Genomic DNA, 14,883 nt, shown 5'->3' with positions numbered 1-14,883 from the left:
TGAGTGCTAAGATAGCGGTGTGCCCCTTTCGTAAACACCTCTGGGCCTTTAAGAACGAGATGATGCCTGTAACTTTTCCGCCTTTGTCACCTTGAACGATGAAGGGTTTGCCAGAACGGTGGGGAATACGAACCATTTTCTCTTGGCAGAGGATTTCAGCCCGATGTTTGGATAACCAATCCATACCAATGACGACGTCGAAGCTTCCAAGAACGATAGGGAAAAGATCGATGCTAAAGGTCTGACCAGACAATACTAGTTTGCAGTTGCTGATGACGTGTGAGGCCTCGATGTTTCTTCCATTAGCTAACTCGACGGTATGCTTAGAACTTAATAACGTAGGCGGGTGCTTAAGTCTCTTACTAATACGTAGGGATACATAACTAGCATCAGCTCCAGAATCAAATAATACAGAAACATAACGATCATCGAGTAGGAACTTACCCGCCTCGACGTTGGGGTCATTCCTTGCTTCTCCAGCTCCAATCACAAAAGCCCTTCCTCTTGCACCATTCCCAGCATTGTTGTGGTTTTGATCGTTGTTTCCAGCTCCCTGGTTGTTGTTGCGGTTCTGGTTCAGTTCAGGGCAATCCCTTCGCATGTACCCCGTTGCTCCACATTTGTAGCATCCACGGTTGTTTCCTTGCTGCTGTTGTGGTTGTTGCTGATTCTGCCTAGCTGGAAGCTGGCTCCTGCAGTCTTTGGTTCATGCCCCATCTTGTTGCATCGCTGACACTGACTTTTGCCACATGGCCCACTGTGGTGTCAGTTACACTTGTTACACTTAGGGTAGTTCCCTCGATAGCCACCCTGTTGCAGAGGGCCCTTGTTGTTTTCAGTTTTCCTTTGCTGGGTCAGGGCCTGAGTGGGGTTAGCATCCTTGCTTTGATTTCCTTCCCACTTACGCTTGTTGTCACTAGAGGTTCCATCAGTGGTACTGATCCTTTTGGGCAACTTGCCCTGCTCCACGGCCTGATCAGTCAGTTTGTGAGCGAGACGGACGACCGGCTGTATGGTATTGAGGTTGGCTGAGGTCACATGGCTCCGAATTTCTGGGGCCAAACCCTTGATGTACAATTCGATCCTTCGATACATAGGTCGAGACATGTTTGGGCAAAGAGCAGCATAGTCGTTGGACTGTTTGGTGTATGTCTCGATCTCCAATCCAACCATCTTGAGCTCAAAGTACTCATTTTCGAGCTTGTGGATGTCATCCCTGTGACAATACTCTTCCTTGATCATATCCTTGCAATCTTCCCATGCCGTAGCATTAGCTGTTTCTAAACCAAGCATCTGGATCTGTGCTTTCCACCATGAAAGCGCGTTTCCTTCAAGTGTGCCAGTAGCAAATTTCACCCAATTAGCTGGGGGACACTCGCAGACAGTGAACACAGCTTCGACCTTCTCGATCCAGTGCAGAAGACCTATGGCACCCTCAGTGCCATTGAAAGGGAGAGGCTTGCAATCCATGAAGGTCTTGAAAGTGCAAACACGTGGTTGCGCAGGCGCATGCTGACCTGTTGTGAGAAGCGAAGCGAATAGGTTTAGGGGTGAAAAGACGATGCGACGGTAGAATCTAAACATCCTGAAATAACGAGTTTACCTCCAGGGTGAGCTGCGAAAGCTGCAGCCACCGTGTTGATCAGGTTAGTGAACTGAGCCTGAGTCATGTTAACGTTTCCTCTTCCGCGTCCACTCATTGTCTTCATAACCAGAAAACATAACATGAGTGTGACGTCGTAATGTAGCAAGAATGAGATAGAAGAAGGAGGTATATCTACCTAACTAGGCAAACTAGTACGTATAGCAGAACAGAAAGCATAAAGTAAGCAAGCAAGTATACACTAGTCCGAGCTATGAGGTCTAATATGTTGAGTCTTGCACTTGGAGTATAGTGTCGTCACGAGTCACGGGTTATAGTCTGTTTTTTCTCAAAAAGATTCCCTTTTTTTAAAACCAAGTTCACTATAACCAATGGCTCTGATACCAATCTGTCACACCCCCAAAATCCGCATGCGGAGTACCACCGCTTGGGGGCGTGATTGACCAGGATCCAGCCACCAATTATACTGAGCAATTTAATTAATAACATAAATGATACTCACCAACCACAGGTTTAGCAAATATTATAATCAAGTTCGAAAGTTTTAAGTTCAAATAGTAGTTTAGGTTAATAGCGGAAGCATGGGAAAAACAGTTCAAACAAAGTTCGTAGTTTAAGTTTATTAAAGAACCCAACACACGGGTTAAGACGACCACTACACGTCCCCAAGCCGCAAGCTCCTGAGTCACTGGGTACCTGCAAAGCATGCAGTAGGGTATCAACATAATGTTGGCGAGTTCACGAGTTTGTCCAGTTTTTAATTCCAAAAACTTGTTTCACTAGTTAATTTACTCATTTATATTATGCCAAGGGGAGCTACCCCTTAAGTAAGCTACTAAACTGGTTTTCCAATACCGAATACTCATGTGACCGTACGTTTCCATAAAGTGCCCCGTTTGTCAATGTTCTATCATCATTGACGGATTGCCAAAGTCTATTAGTTCACTCCCAATCCCATACACGGGCACGGTGTGAGGCTGGTAAGACCAAAATAGCGCTATCAACTAATAACCCGTTCGCCAGGCCCTGGCGACTAATCGGTATTAAGTAGTAGGGACTTGCGTGATAGAGTTGCGTTTAGTATGGCTTGTTGCATCCCATATAAATAGTAATTAACTAAAGGTCCCGCATAAGGGGAGAAAAGTAGGTTTGTGTCCCTCACAAGGGGATAGCGTTGCTTTTAGTTCCGTTTCCCAACCACCGGGAACGCATGCTTTAAAGTTGTGAACTCACCTTGGGTTGCTCGGCAGATTAGCTTACTTGGTCAAGCTTGCTGGTAACCACGTCCTAACATGGTTACCAGTATAGGTCAGGTTTGGGATACATAAAAGTCACGTATATTTCTACATGTACATAACACATAGCATACATATCACATAAGGTTATTGGGCCAGTCCTATCTCATGTTCAGTTAACAGTAACACATAGTCCAGATAAACAGTAACAAGCATGAACAGTCCATACATTTTGGCCCAATAACGGAGACAAGTAGCCCAGTCGAGACTAGGTGGTCTCGACTCGAGAACATGCGGTCTCAAGTCGCAACCAGGAGATCTCGAGTCATGAATGTCTAGTCTCGAATGGTGCAGGTATGAGTCGCAACCGCTGAGGTCTCGAGTCTAGTCTCGAGTCGAGGTCATGAGGTCTCGAGTCCTTGAAGTCTGCCTCGAGTGGTCACTTGGTTGTCTCGAGTCGCAATTGCTATGGTCTCGAGTTGTAACTTAATAATCTCGAGTCGAAACCGGGGGTCTCAACTCGCATTACCTGCTGATTCTAGAACATCTGCAACATCTGTACTATCCAGTAGAATTTCATTTTCATGATTTTGTGTACTAACCAACCAAACTGCACAAACATGTTCCCTTGTCTAATTTTCAATCAAAACGGATCAAACACACAATTTCAAACATTCATATCATATTCAAAGAGTTCATCATGTGTCCATATCCTATTCAACACATATTCATAACGATCATCATTAGGTTGTTCGTATAAAATAAACATGCTCATCCTACACCAAATCATGTAAGCCATCATCAAGGTGTTTGTTCCATAATATCTAACATAAACCGAATGGTCATGAGCATCCTAACTATCATTCTTTTATCAAAATATCTTATCAAGACATTATTATACAACATTTCACAAAAAGAGCATTGATCATCTTAGACATTTGGAACCAAACATGTACATTATTCATCAAGCTCACACCTTTGTCATATATTATCATCATCATACATCAACCTATTCACATAAATGAGCACTTTTTGCATAGAATATTATCTTGTTCAAAAGGAACAACTAACCGATTGATATGAGACACAAAGGTGATAAAGTGGAGTCTTCGAGTGATGATTACAAGATGATTACAAGCTGATCCGAAGGTCCTTTTTGTTGCCGGTTGGTTCCGAGTAGAAGGAGGAGGATGATGGTGGAACTTTAGGGTTTTCTAGTGAGAGAAAGTGGATGAGGTGAGAGGGGGAGAGAGTGGAATGTTTGGGATTTGAAATGATGATAGCTAGTGCATCAAAAGGGAAAGTCGGCTAGCCTTATGGAGGTTTTATACCCATTTCGAGTGGTGCACCCTAAAGGGATTCCGAGTGGGCTCAAGGAGGGGTGCGGCCCACGGCCCAACTGTTCACTCGAGACCGAGTGGTCTCGAGTCGGGTCCTAGTGGTCTCGGTTCACACAGACACAAATAAATCTACACACACATAACTTAACACAAGTATCACATAGCATATCAAGATCAATCACTAACTTCTATTTAATAATATATACACACAAAGTCACTACAAGATAGCTGCTCGGGAAAACCTAGAGTGTCACAATCTCTCCCCGTGATCTGCTTGAATTTCTCAGCTCTCCTTAACACGCTTGCCAAACACCATTTTATATCCATCAGTTCCATCTCTTCAGCATCTATCTGGTCGTAATCTTCCTTGGTTAACATTGGATTTCCGATACGACCTGCAACAAAACAACTGTAAGATTCTAAAACCATTCCCAATAAAGACATTTGACTCTTAGCAACTTCCTCAGAGTAATCTTGATCATTCTCAAGATTTAAAACAATGTTGCATTGAAGTTTTCTTCCATTTTTAGTTGCTGAAATGTGCGGATCAAAAGATGGAAATGATGTGAAACTTGTTTTGCTGTTTGATCCTGATGATGAACTTCCAGAAGAATTCTTGGCGTTGTAAGCAGTTTCTATTTTTGTAGATAGATTTGAAGACTTTTCATTCACTCCTGCTTTGTAATACAACCCAATATCTTGTTCACCATCGAAGTCTTTCATTCGAACAATCTTTCTTTGTTCCATTTCCTGAGCTTCCAACTTTTCAATGAATTTGCTCAAGGTTAATGTGCTAAAACCCTTTTTGTTCCTGAGCATCATCAGATATGTTCCCCAAGTTTCATGTGGTAATGCATCTGCAAGTTTTTCAATCAACTCTTCATTGTCTTTGTTGATGCTTAACATTTTCATGTTCACCAACAGGTTGCAATATCTTTCATTGTACTCTCATTCTTTAATCCTCTAAACAAATCAAACTCCTTTTTCAAAAGTGACTTCTTATTCTTTACCATCTCCTGACTACCAACAAACTTTAAACGTAATGCTTACAGATAGAATAAGAACTTCCGTTATGCTGCAATAAAACCATAATATCCTCTTTCACAGCTTGTTGTAGCAGACTTAGCATCATTTTCTCATTTTTGTACTTCTTTTTGTCATCGGCACTCATGTCTTTGATCGCAACTTCCTCTTCATCATCATTTAACGGTCTCACATATTTCGTTTCAACACACTCCCAAGCGTCTAGGTAGTTAGCTTGGACCCAATTCTCGAAACGACCTTCCCAACCTTTATATTCTTCTATGTTCATGAGTTTGGGTGGTTTTTGCATTGTTCCCGTTTCGTTTTCGAGCATTGTGTTCTGTGCAATAGTAATCGGGGTAACCGGAGTAGCAAATGCGTTGTAAAATTCCTCGTCCATTTTCAGATTTCAAAAAATTTCCCACAACAGTCCTTAAAAGCGAAATCACCACTTTGGATGACCTAATAAGCGAAATCAAAACTTTGGATGACCTTATAAGCGAAATAAGGGATTTAGGTGTTCACAAGAGTGAAACCTTATGTTCACAACAGCGAAATTATGGTTTTGGTGTCACAAGAGCGAAACCTTATGTTCAAATGAGCGAAACCCCTGATATTGTGACACTGGAGCGAAATCAAGGTGTTCAAATGAGCGAAACCCCTGATTTGTGCAGTTATGAGCGAAATCAGGGTGTCCAAATAAGCGAAATCACAGAATTTTCCGTATGAGCGAAACCTATTCGGAAGTTAATTTGATCCATTTTTAGTTCGTACTTAGGTCTCAAACTATCCAGGGTTTGTTAATGTCCAATTATCTATGATCTATGGAATTTGGAGCGAATTTTGACCGGTAAATCTCTCTAAAATGATGAAAGAAGGTGTAGACGAAAGAAATCTTGATAAATTCCAGCTAATTTCTGCAGAACTCCTCCTCCTGAAGCTCTGATAGCACTTGTATGATCGTGTTTCGACCCGAACGAGTCGTTCAAAGGAGTTTTGATCAGATACAGGTGCGGAAAACAAGTATCTAACTTAGAAACGGCTAGCAAATCACTTTTAACACCTTGTTGTATTGATATCTGACAGATTACATCCAAATCTCACACCGGCAGCACCTCGGTATGAAAACGTACAACTGTTCCTCTGATTTCGCTTATGTGACCTATATATAGGGTAGATGGTTTCGCTCCAAGGTACATGTACATATGAGCGAAACCCTAACATGTCCTAATAAGCGAAATACCAACTGACACATAAGCGGAACCCCTACCTATGTCCCTATAAGCGAAACCCTTATCTAAGACACATATGTTATCCTATTTTCTCGTATAACGTGCCCTGATCTAACAATCTAAGAATAAGACTCGATACAAGACGAAGTTGACAGATGCATGCACCAACAACCAGGTTGCGATGGGAAGTGGGAACGATGATTACGGTTGTATTTAGGGGCTTTAGGCTGCTAAATATTGTTGATTAGGTCGATATTTTTTTTGTTGTAATAGTGGGAATTCAACAAACCTGACTCAAATATTTTGAATTTTAGATATGCATGTGGGGTTCAGATTCGTTTATCAACCCTAGTTTCATATCACCATATAGTTATAGACTACAATATTAACACATGCCTCACCTAAAAACAAAACATAAATATCTCTTTTTAGTTCTCAATTATTTTGGCATCACCAAATATAATAATTAATAGGAATAATGGATTTTAATAATTCTAATTATTGTTCGTTGGTCGACAACGGTCTCAACTTCAAAAATTTCCATTGGCAGTCCCATCTTTTCACATATTGGCCTTCAATGGACCCTGACTAACAAAACCCTAACACCGTTAGCCTCCGGTCGCAAGAAAAAAGTTCCTAAAGGTCCGATCTATGGTTACAAACAGGTTTAAGACAAAAACTTTGAGTTTTCCGGTCAAAAAGTTGAGTTTTTCTGCCAAAAAAGAAGTTTTCTGGGGAAAAAGAAGTTTTTCCGCCGACCTTAATAATTGAGTTTTTTACTAGAAAAGGTTCCTGAAGGTTCGTAACAAGGATACAAAAAGGTTTGAGACGAAAATGTTGAGATTTCCGACTAAAAATGAGTTTGTCGGCCAAAAACGGTTTTACGGTGACCGGAGACTTTGGCGTTAGAATTATTTTAGTCAGAGTTCATTAGAGGCCAATATTTTAATAGATGGGACCACCAATGGAAATTTTTGATATAATAACCCTCCTAAAATATTTCTGACACCCCTAAAATATTTATAAGGTCCCTATACGCCTTAAAATACACCCCGTATACGTAAGAAGGCCCTAAATACCTTTATATAATTAAAAATAAAATAAAAACAAAATTCTGGTTGAGCTCGCGGGCCACGAAGACCTTCATGGTTTTCTACGTGGGGCGCGACAGTTCAAGATCAGGGCGACACCCTGAGCTGCCACGTGGCAGCAACGTGTTGGGTCTAGGGCTGAGTCGAACAAACTAGGGCCTACCCTAGTTGGCCTTGCGGGCCGCGAAGTCTATTACTGGAAACTTCGCTGGGCGCGACAAAGTGTCGAACAGACACTATAAATAGCAACCATCGGCCTTCAGTTTACAATCGCTCACTCCATCGATTCTCTCTCAATTTCTGCATAGTAGACATAATCTCCAGGCATTATACCCCCCTAATTAACGAAGTTCTGCCTCGTTGTAAGTATCATAACCCCCGGTTACGTATCAAATACGTTGCCCGATTGAACTAGAGCTCCGTAGCGGCTGTCGAGGTTCTGCCCGAAGTAGTCGTTGGAGTTCTGTCTCAGGGAGGGTATAACTAATGTAAATATTGGGTTATTATACTAACACGTGTGCATTATGTAATTAATAGATTATAACCAGGAAAATCACAGGAAAAACCCTAAAGTTGCAATGTGAGTAATCCTCCTTTTTGCAAACTGATTTACAAAGCCTCAATGTTTTAAATCATAATTAACAGTGATTGAGTATTTGTAATTCTACAATTATCGTCGGTATTTTGGGGTTTTGTATACAAAATTTGTTACTACACTGTGAGTAGTAACATGACCACAAGTCGGGTTAACAGTACCGTGGGTGGTAATTAAGGTAGAATGGTAAACAAATGTAATTGCGAGATCGCCCTCAATAACTGTAAAATGATAAAACCTGTCTTGATTAAATTGGGATTCACTCACCAGTATTTCCCACTGACAAAATGTTTTTAAACGCGTTTCAGGTAACAAAATGTGAAAGCCAAATAGAAGCCAGCTGGACAACACTGAAGGTTTGGAAAAGTGGCTATAAAAATTACCAAAAATAAAGAAGATGTTTTATTTCAATAAAATAAGGTTTATCCCTATAAATCAGTTTGTAATGAAAACTTGGGTTTTATCCCAATATATTTATTAATATAAAATGTGGTGTTTTACTCTGATAAAATATTTCCTAACTACGGTCCTGATGTAAATTCTGCTGCCAAATAATGATAAACACCGATACCACTGATACTGGTCGCGGCCGCCAATTCCCGGGTAATAAGGGGACGGGGGTTGCGACAGAATGTGGTATAAGAGCTACAGCCACTGATTCAGCCACAGAAGTGTCCTGCTGACACCAAAATTTTATTCATTCTGTTAGGAAATAATTTACGTGATTATGTGCATATTTGTATATTATTGTTGTGTGTTATTTGCCAATTTATTAGTTTACAGTATGAGTGATCAAGGACCTTCAGACGCTTACCGTCAGTTGTCCAACTCTCCTAGGGACGAAGGAACCTCTTCACAGCCTACCCCCTCGGGGTATTCGGTTGATACCGAAGAAGGGATATTCGTGTTCAAAGCCCAATCTAAAGAGCCATTCCTTCCCAAGAAAAGAGGATGGTTCAGCAGAGGAGCTCACGAGCATAGAAAAAGGATGAAAAAGTTACAACAACAGCGAGCTTTAGCAGCCGCTAATAGAGAAATGAACTCTCAGGATATAATCAATAAGAGACTGGCAAACTTCCACATACTAGCAATAACAGCCGCCGACCCAAATCTAGAACAACTCAAAGCACCCTAGCCATTACCACTGTTTCCCACACAACCTCTGGAAATCGAAGCCAACCCAGAAAACCAAATCCCAGCACCTGCTTTCGACCCATCTGAGATCCCTAGAGTACCAACACCCCATCCCCCAGACTATGACCCATGGTTTGACGACCATAGGTCTTACCCAGAACTTCATTCACAAGACGAACCCAAGCAAAACCTAGCACCCTACCCAAACCTTGACCCTCTAGACCCCTATTTTGTTAATGACCAATATATCAGGGAAATTCTAGAGACCCCGTACCCTTACGAAGAACCCATGCCACAACACCCAGACCCGATACCAGCACCTGCACCACCCATGAGCACTGAGAATGTGCAAGAGCTCCACACCTTTGGTGAGGAGATTTTAGAAGGAAGTGAGAGGATGAGACAGATAGGGAAAAGACTCGTCTGGAAATATGATGAGCGTAACATGCAGTACTGGATGAACCCCTATCAGGGATAGTAGTAGTAATAATAATAATAATAATAATAATAATAATAATAATAATAATAATAATAATAATAATAATAATAATAATAATAATAATAATAATAATATATGTGTGTGTGTGTGTGTATGTTTGAAAAAAAAAAAGAAAAAAAAATAATATATATAATAATCAACTAAAATAGATAATCCCATAGTTATTGATGCATATTAGTATTGTAATTTTAAATTCCAGTTATATTTGTAATAAATATAGATGCATAATATAAAATAGAGTAAAGGTCGCAATGACGACGATTTTGGATCAATGTGTTGTTGTGTGGTTATTCGCATTCAATACTGTTTCGTGATATTAATACTCGGTAAATGTTTAAAATTCAGATGGACAACGGAGTGAATCAAGAAAACCAGAATAACGATAATAATGGGAACCAGATAGATAATAGTGCCATCCAACACATAGTGGCACAAGGGATTATAGACGCAATGCCATATATTATCATAACGGTTAAGGAAGCGGATAATAAAAGTAATAATGGCAGTAAACGACCACCTACTGAACCCGAACACAGCGTAAACAATGGACCCATACTTCAATTGCCCATTCCAAAAAGAAGAAGAAGCATATCTTTTGGTTGTTCTTATAAAGAATTCTGGTCTTGTAAACCAATGGAATTCTCGGGCAATGAAGGAGCCATTGCAGCTCTACACTAGATAGAAAAGACTGAGGCAGTCTTAAAAATAAGCAAGTGCGCAGAAGAGGATAAGATAATGTTTGCCTCCAATCTGTTTAAGAACTCAGCATTAGAATGGTGGAACACTATCCTCCAGTCTACGGGAAGTGACAGGGTCTATAACATGGAATGGGATGAGTTTAAGAATATGGTGGAAAGGAAATTATGTCCACCCAATGAAAAGGAACAGATAGCAAATAAGTTCTTAAACCTCAGGATGACTGGAGTAGATAGTAAGGGTTACACTACTTTATTCTTTGAATATGTTAGAATAGTACCAACCCTTGCATCACCAGAACCGATATTAATCTCCTGCTACATCTAGGGATTAATCAGTGAGATTAGACATGTAGTCAAGGCAGCTAGACCACAAACTATAGAGGAAGCTGTAGAACTGGCAAACACCTTGACTGATGAATTGGTACGTACACAAGAAGAGAACCAGAGGAGGAACCTAGCTCAAAAGCTTACCCAAGAATTTCGCTATGGAAATTCTAACCGTGGGAAAAATATAGGTTCTACCTCTGCACCTTACTGTAAGGCCTGCAAGAAGAAGCATTCAGGAAGATGCTCCACCTACTGTAATTTATGCAAGATACTAGGACACAAGGAAGAAGATTGTAGGAAGAAACCCAGTAATGGAGTGTGCTTCAATTTTGGAGAAAAAGGTCACATTAAGCCGAACTGTCCGAAACTAGCTCCGGCTACAAACAACAAGACTACTAAAAATGCTAGAGCATTTGTTCTAACTGCAGAAGAAGCGAAAATGATCCCGGACGTGATTGCCGGTACGTTTTTAGTTAATGATGTTTTTGCTAAAGTATTATTTGACTCTGGTGCGAACCAAAGTTTTATTAATACTTCATTTTGCCAACTTCTAAATCAACCATTAACTAAACTCCAACAAGAATGTCTAGTAGAGACAGCAAATGGAGAAACCATTAAGATTACCGAAATCTTGTAGTGAGCAAGAATAGAATTTTTAAATCAAAGATTTATTGCAAACCTTTATCCAATGAATCTGGCAGGATTTGATGTCGTGTTAGGAATGGATTGGTTAATAGCCAATAAAGCCAGTATTCTATGTGATCAAAAGTCAATCCAAGTAAATTCACCAAAAGGTGAAAAGATCACAATTAAAGGAGATAAGCCATCTAGATCCGCAAAACTTATCTCCGTGATGAAAACAACCAGTTATGCAAGAAAAGGATCCCTAGTGTATTTGATTTCCATAATATTTAACACTAAAGAAAAAGAACCGAAAGATATTCCAGTAGTATCTCAGTTTCCAGATGTGTTTCCAGAAGAATTGCCAGGACTACCGCCAGACAGGGAAGTCGAATTCAGAATACATCTGGTACCCAGAAGCGCACCAATTGCCAAAGCACCCTAACGTTTGGCACCAACGGAAATGCAAGAGCTAAAGAAACAATTAGATGAACTTTTAGAAAAAGGATTCATACAGCCAAGTTCATCACCATGGGGAGCACCAATATTATTTGTCAAAAAGAATGAGGGGTCAATGCGTATGTGCATTGATTACCGTGAATTGAATAAGGTCACGATTAAAAATCGGTACCCATTACCGAGAATCGATGATTTGTTTGATCAATTGCAAGGAGCTCGATTCTTTTCTAAGATCGATTTACGCTCAGGATATCATCAACTAAAGGTACAGGAAGAGGACATTCCTAAGACCGCTTTCAGAACAAGGTATGGCCATTATGAATTTACTGTCATGCCATTTGGTCTAACCAATGCCCCAGCCGCATTTATGGACATGATGAACCGAATTTGTAAGCCATATTTGGATAAATTCATAATTGTCTTTATAGATGATATTCTCATTTACTCTAAGAGTAAAGAGGAACATGCAGCGCATCTACATGCACTTCTAAATTTGCTAAGAAAAGAAAAGCTTTACGCTAAATTTTCAAAATGCGGATTTTGGTTAGAACAGGTACAGTTTCTTGGACATTTAGTCAATCATGAAGGAATTCATATGGATCCCACAAAGATTGAGGCAATTACTAAATGGAAAACCCCTGAGTCACCAACCGAGGTTAGAAGTTTCCTAGGATTGGCCGGTTATTATAGAAGATTTATTCGAGATTTTTCCAGAATAGCCATTCCCTTAACTAAGCTAACCTGTAAGCCTGTTAAGTTTGAATAGGGACCAAAATAGGAAGAAGCCTTTAGAATTCTTAAGAAAAGATTAATCAACGCACCCATACTAGCGTTAGCAGAAGGAACTGAAGACTTTATAGTCTATTGTGACGCTTCTAAGTTAGGATATGGATGTGTGCTGATGCAACATCAAAAGGTTATAGCTTATGCGTCTAAACAACTTAAGAATCATGAAGAGAATTATTCAACCCATGATTTAGAATTAGAAGCTATAATTTTTGCCCTGAAAATTTGGAGACATTATCTGTACGGTAGTAAGTTTACTATTTTTACCGATCATAAGAGTCTAAGGTATGTTTTCGGGCAAAAGGAGTTAAACATGAGACAAAGACGCTGGATGGAGATACTTAGTGATTATGATTGTAATATCCAGTATCATGCAGGAAAGGCTCATGTAGTAGCCAATGTTTTAAGTCGAAAGTATCATGAAAAGCCAAAAAGAGTACGTTCTCTTAAATTAAATGTACAAGTAGATTTAAATGAACAAATTAGAGAAGCACAAGAATCAGTAATCAAGGATGATACTAAGAAATTGAAAGGAATGATTAAGGAATTAGAACAAGGAACTGATGGAATTTGGAGATTCCATAAGAAAAGAATGTGGATACCCAAATTAGGAAACCTACACCACCATATATTAGAAGAAGCCCATAAGTCTAAGTATACGATGCATCCCGGAAGTGATAAGATGTATCAAGATTTAAGAAATAATTTTTGGTGGATAGGAATGAAAAAGGATATAGCAGCGTATGTTGCCAAGTGTCTAACTTGTTCACAGGTTAAAGCTGAACATCAGAAACCCTCAGGTTTGTTGCAACAATTAGAAATGACAATTTGGAAATGGGAATTGATAACAATGGACTTTGTTACCAAATTACCCAAAACAAGAAAAGGTAATGATACAATCTGGGTGATTGTAGACAGGCTACCTAAGTCAGCTCATTTCTTACCGATGAAGGAAACCTTCAGTATGGAACAGTTAGCCAAGTTGTATGTGAATGATATAGTTTCATTACATGGAATTCCTTTATCTATTGTTTCTGGTAGAGATAGCCATTTTACTTCTCATTTTTGGACAAGTTTCCAAAAAGCGATGGGAACCAAGCTAAATCTAAGCACAGCTTATCATCCTCAAACGGACGAACAAGGCGAAAGGACAATTCAAACAATGGAGGATATGCTTAGAGCTTGTGTAATTGATTTCGGAGGAAATTGGGACGATCACTTACCATTAATAGAGTTTTCCAACAATAACAGCTATTATACCAGCATCAATGCTGCACCATTCGAAGCACTTTATGGAAGAAAGTGACGAACTCCAGTCTGTTGGGCAGAAATTGGAGAAAAGCAATTATCTGGACCCGAAATAGTACAGGAAACCACGGACAAAATCATTCAAGTCAAGGAAAGACTGAAAGCAGCACGTGATCGACAAAGGAGTTATGCTGATAACAGGCGAAAGGCGTTGGAATTCCAGGTAGGCGACAAAGTGTTATTGAAGGTCTCTCCTTGGAAAGGAATGGTAAGATTCATCAAAAGGGGAAAGCTAAGCCCCAGGTATGTCGGACCTTTTGAGACCATTAAGAGAATAGGACCTGTAGCCTATCAGCTTCAACTGCCAGAGGAAATGGCAGGAATACATGATGTATTTCATGTATGTAATCTCAAAAAGTGCTTAGCTGATGAATCACTAGTAGTGCCTCTTAAGGATATAGAGGTAAATGAGAAGCTTAAATTTGTTGAAAGGCCTCTACAAATTAAAGACAGAAAAGTCAAGAATCTCAAACACAAGAGATTGGTTCTAGTTAAAGTAAAATGGGATTCTAAGAGATGACCAGAATACACTTGGGAGCTTGAATCAGAATTGCAGACGAAATACCACACCTGTTCCAGTAGACCTCGAGGACGAATTCTAAAACAAAGTGGGGAGGATATAACAACCCTCCTAAAATATTTCCGACACCCCTAAAATATTTATAAGGTCCCTATACGCCTTAAAATACACCCCGTATACGTAAGAAGGCCCTAAATACCTTTATATAATTAAAAATAAAATAAAAACAACATTCTGGTTACGCTCGCGGTCCACGAAGACCTTCATGGTCTTCTACGCGGGGCGCGACAATTCAAGATCAGGGCGACACCCTGAGCTGCCACGTGGCAGCAACATGTTGGGTCTAGGGCTGAGTCGGACAAGCTAGGGCCTACCCTAGTTGGCCTCGCGGGCCGCGAAGCCTGTTACTGAA

The sequence above is a fragment of the Helianthus annuus genome, chromosome 10 (genome assembly GCF_002127325.2).
Source record: "Helianthus annuus cultivar XRQ/B chromosome 10, HanXRQr2.0-SUNRISE, whole genome shotgun sequence".
NCBI lineage: Eukaryota > Viridiplantae > Streptophyta > Magnoliopsida > Asterales > Asteraceae > Helianthus > Helianthus annuus.
The sequence above is the reverse complement of the archived record's forward strand: the minus strand, read 5'-3'. Positions refer to the sequence as shown.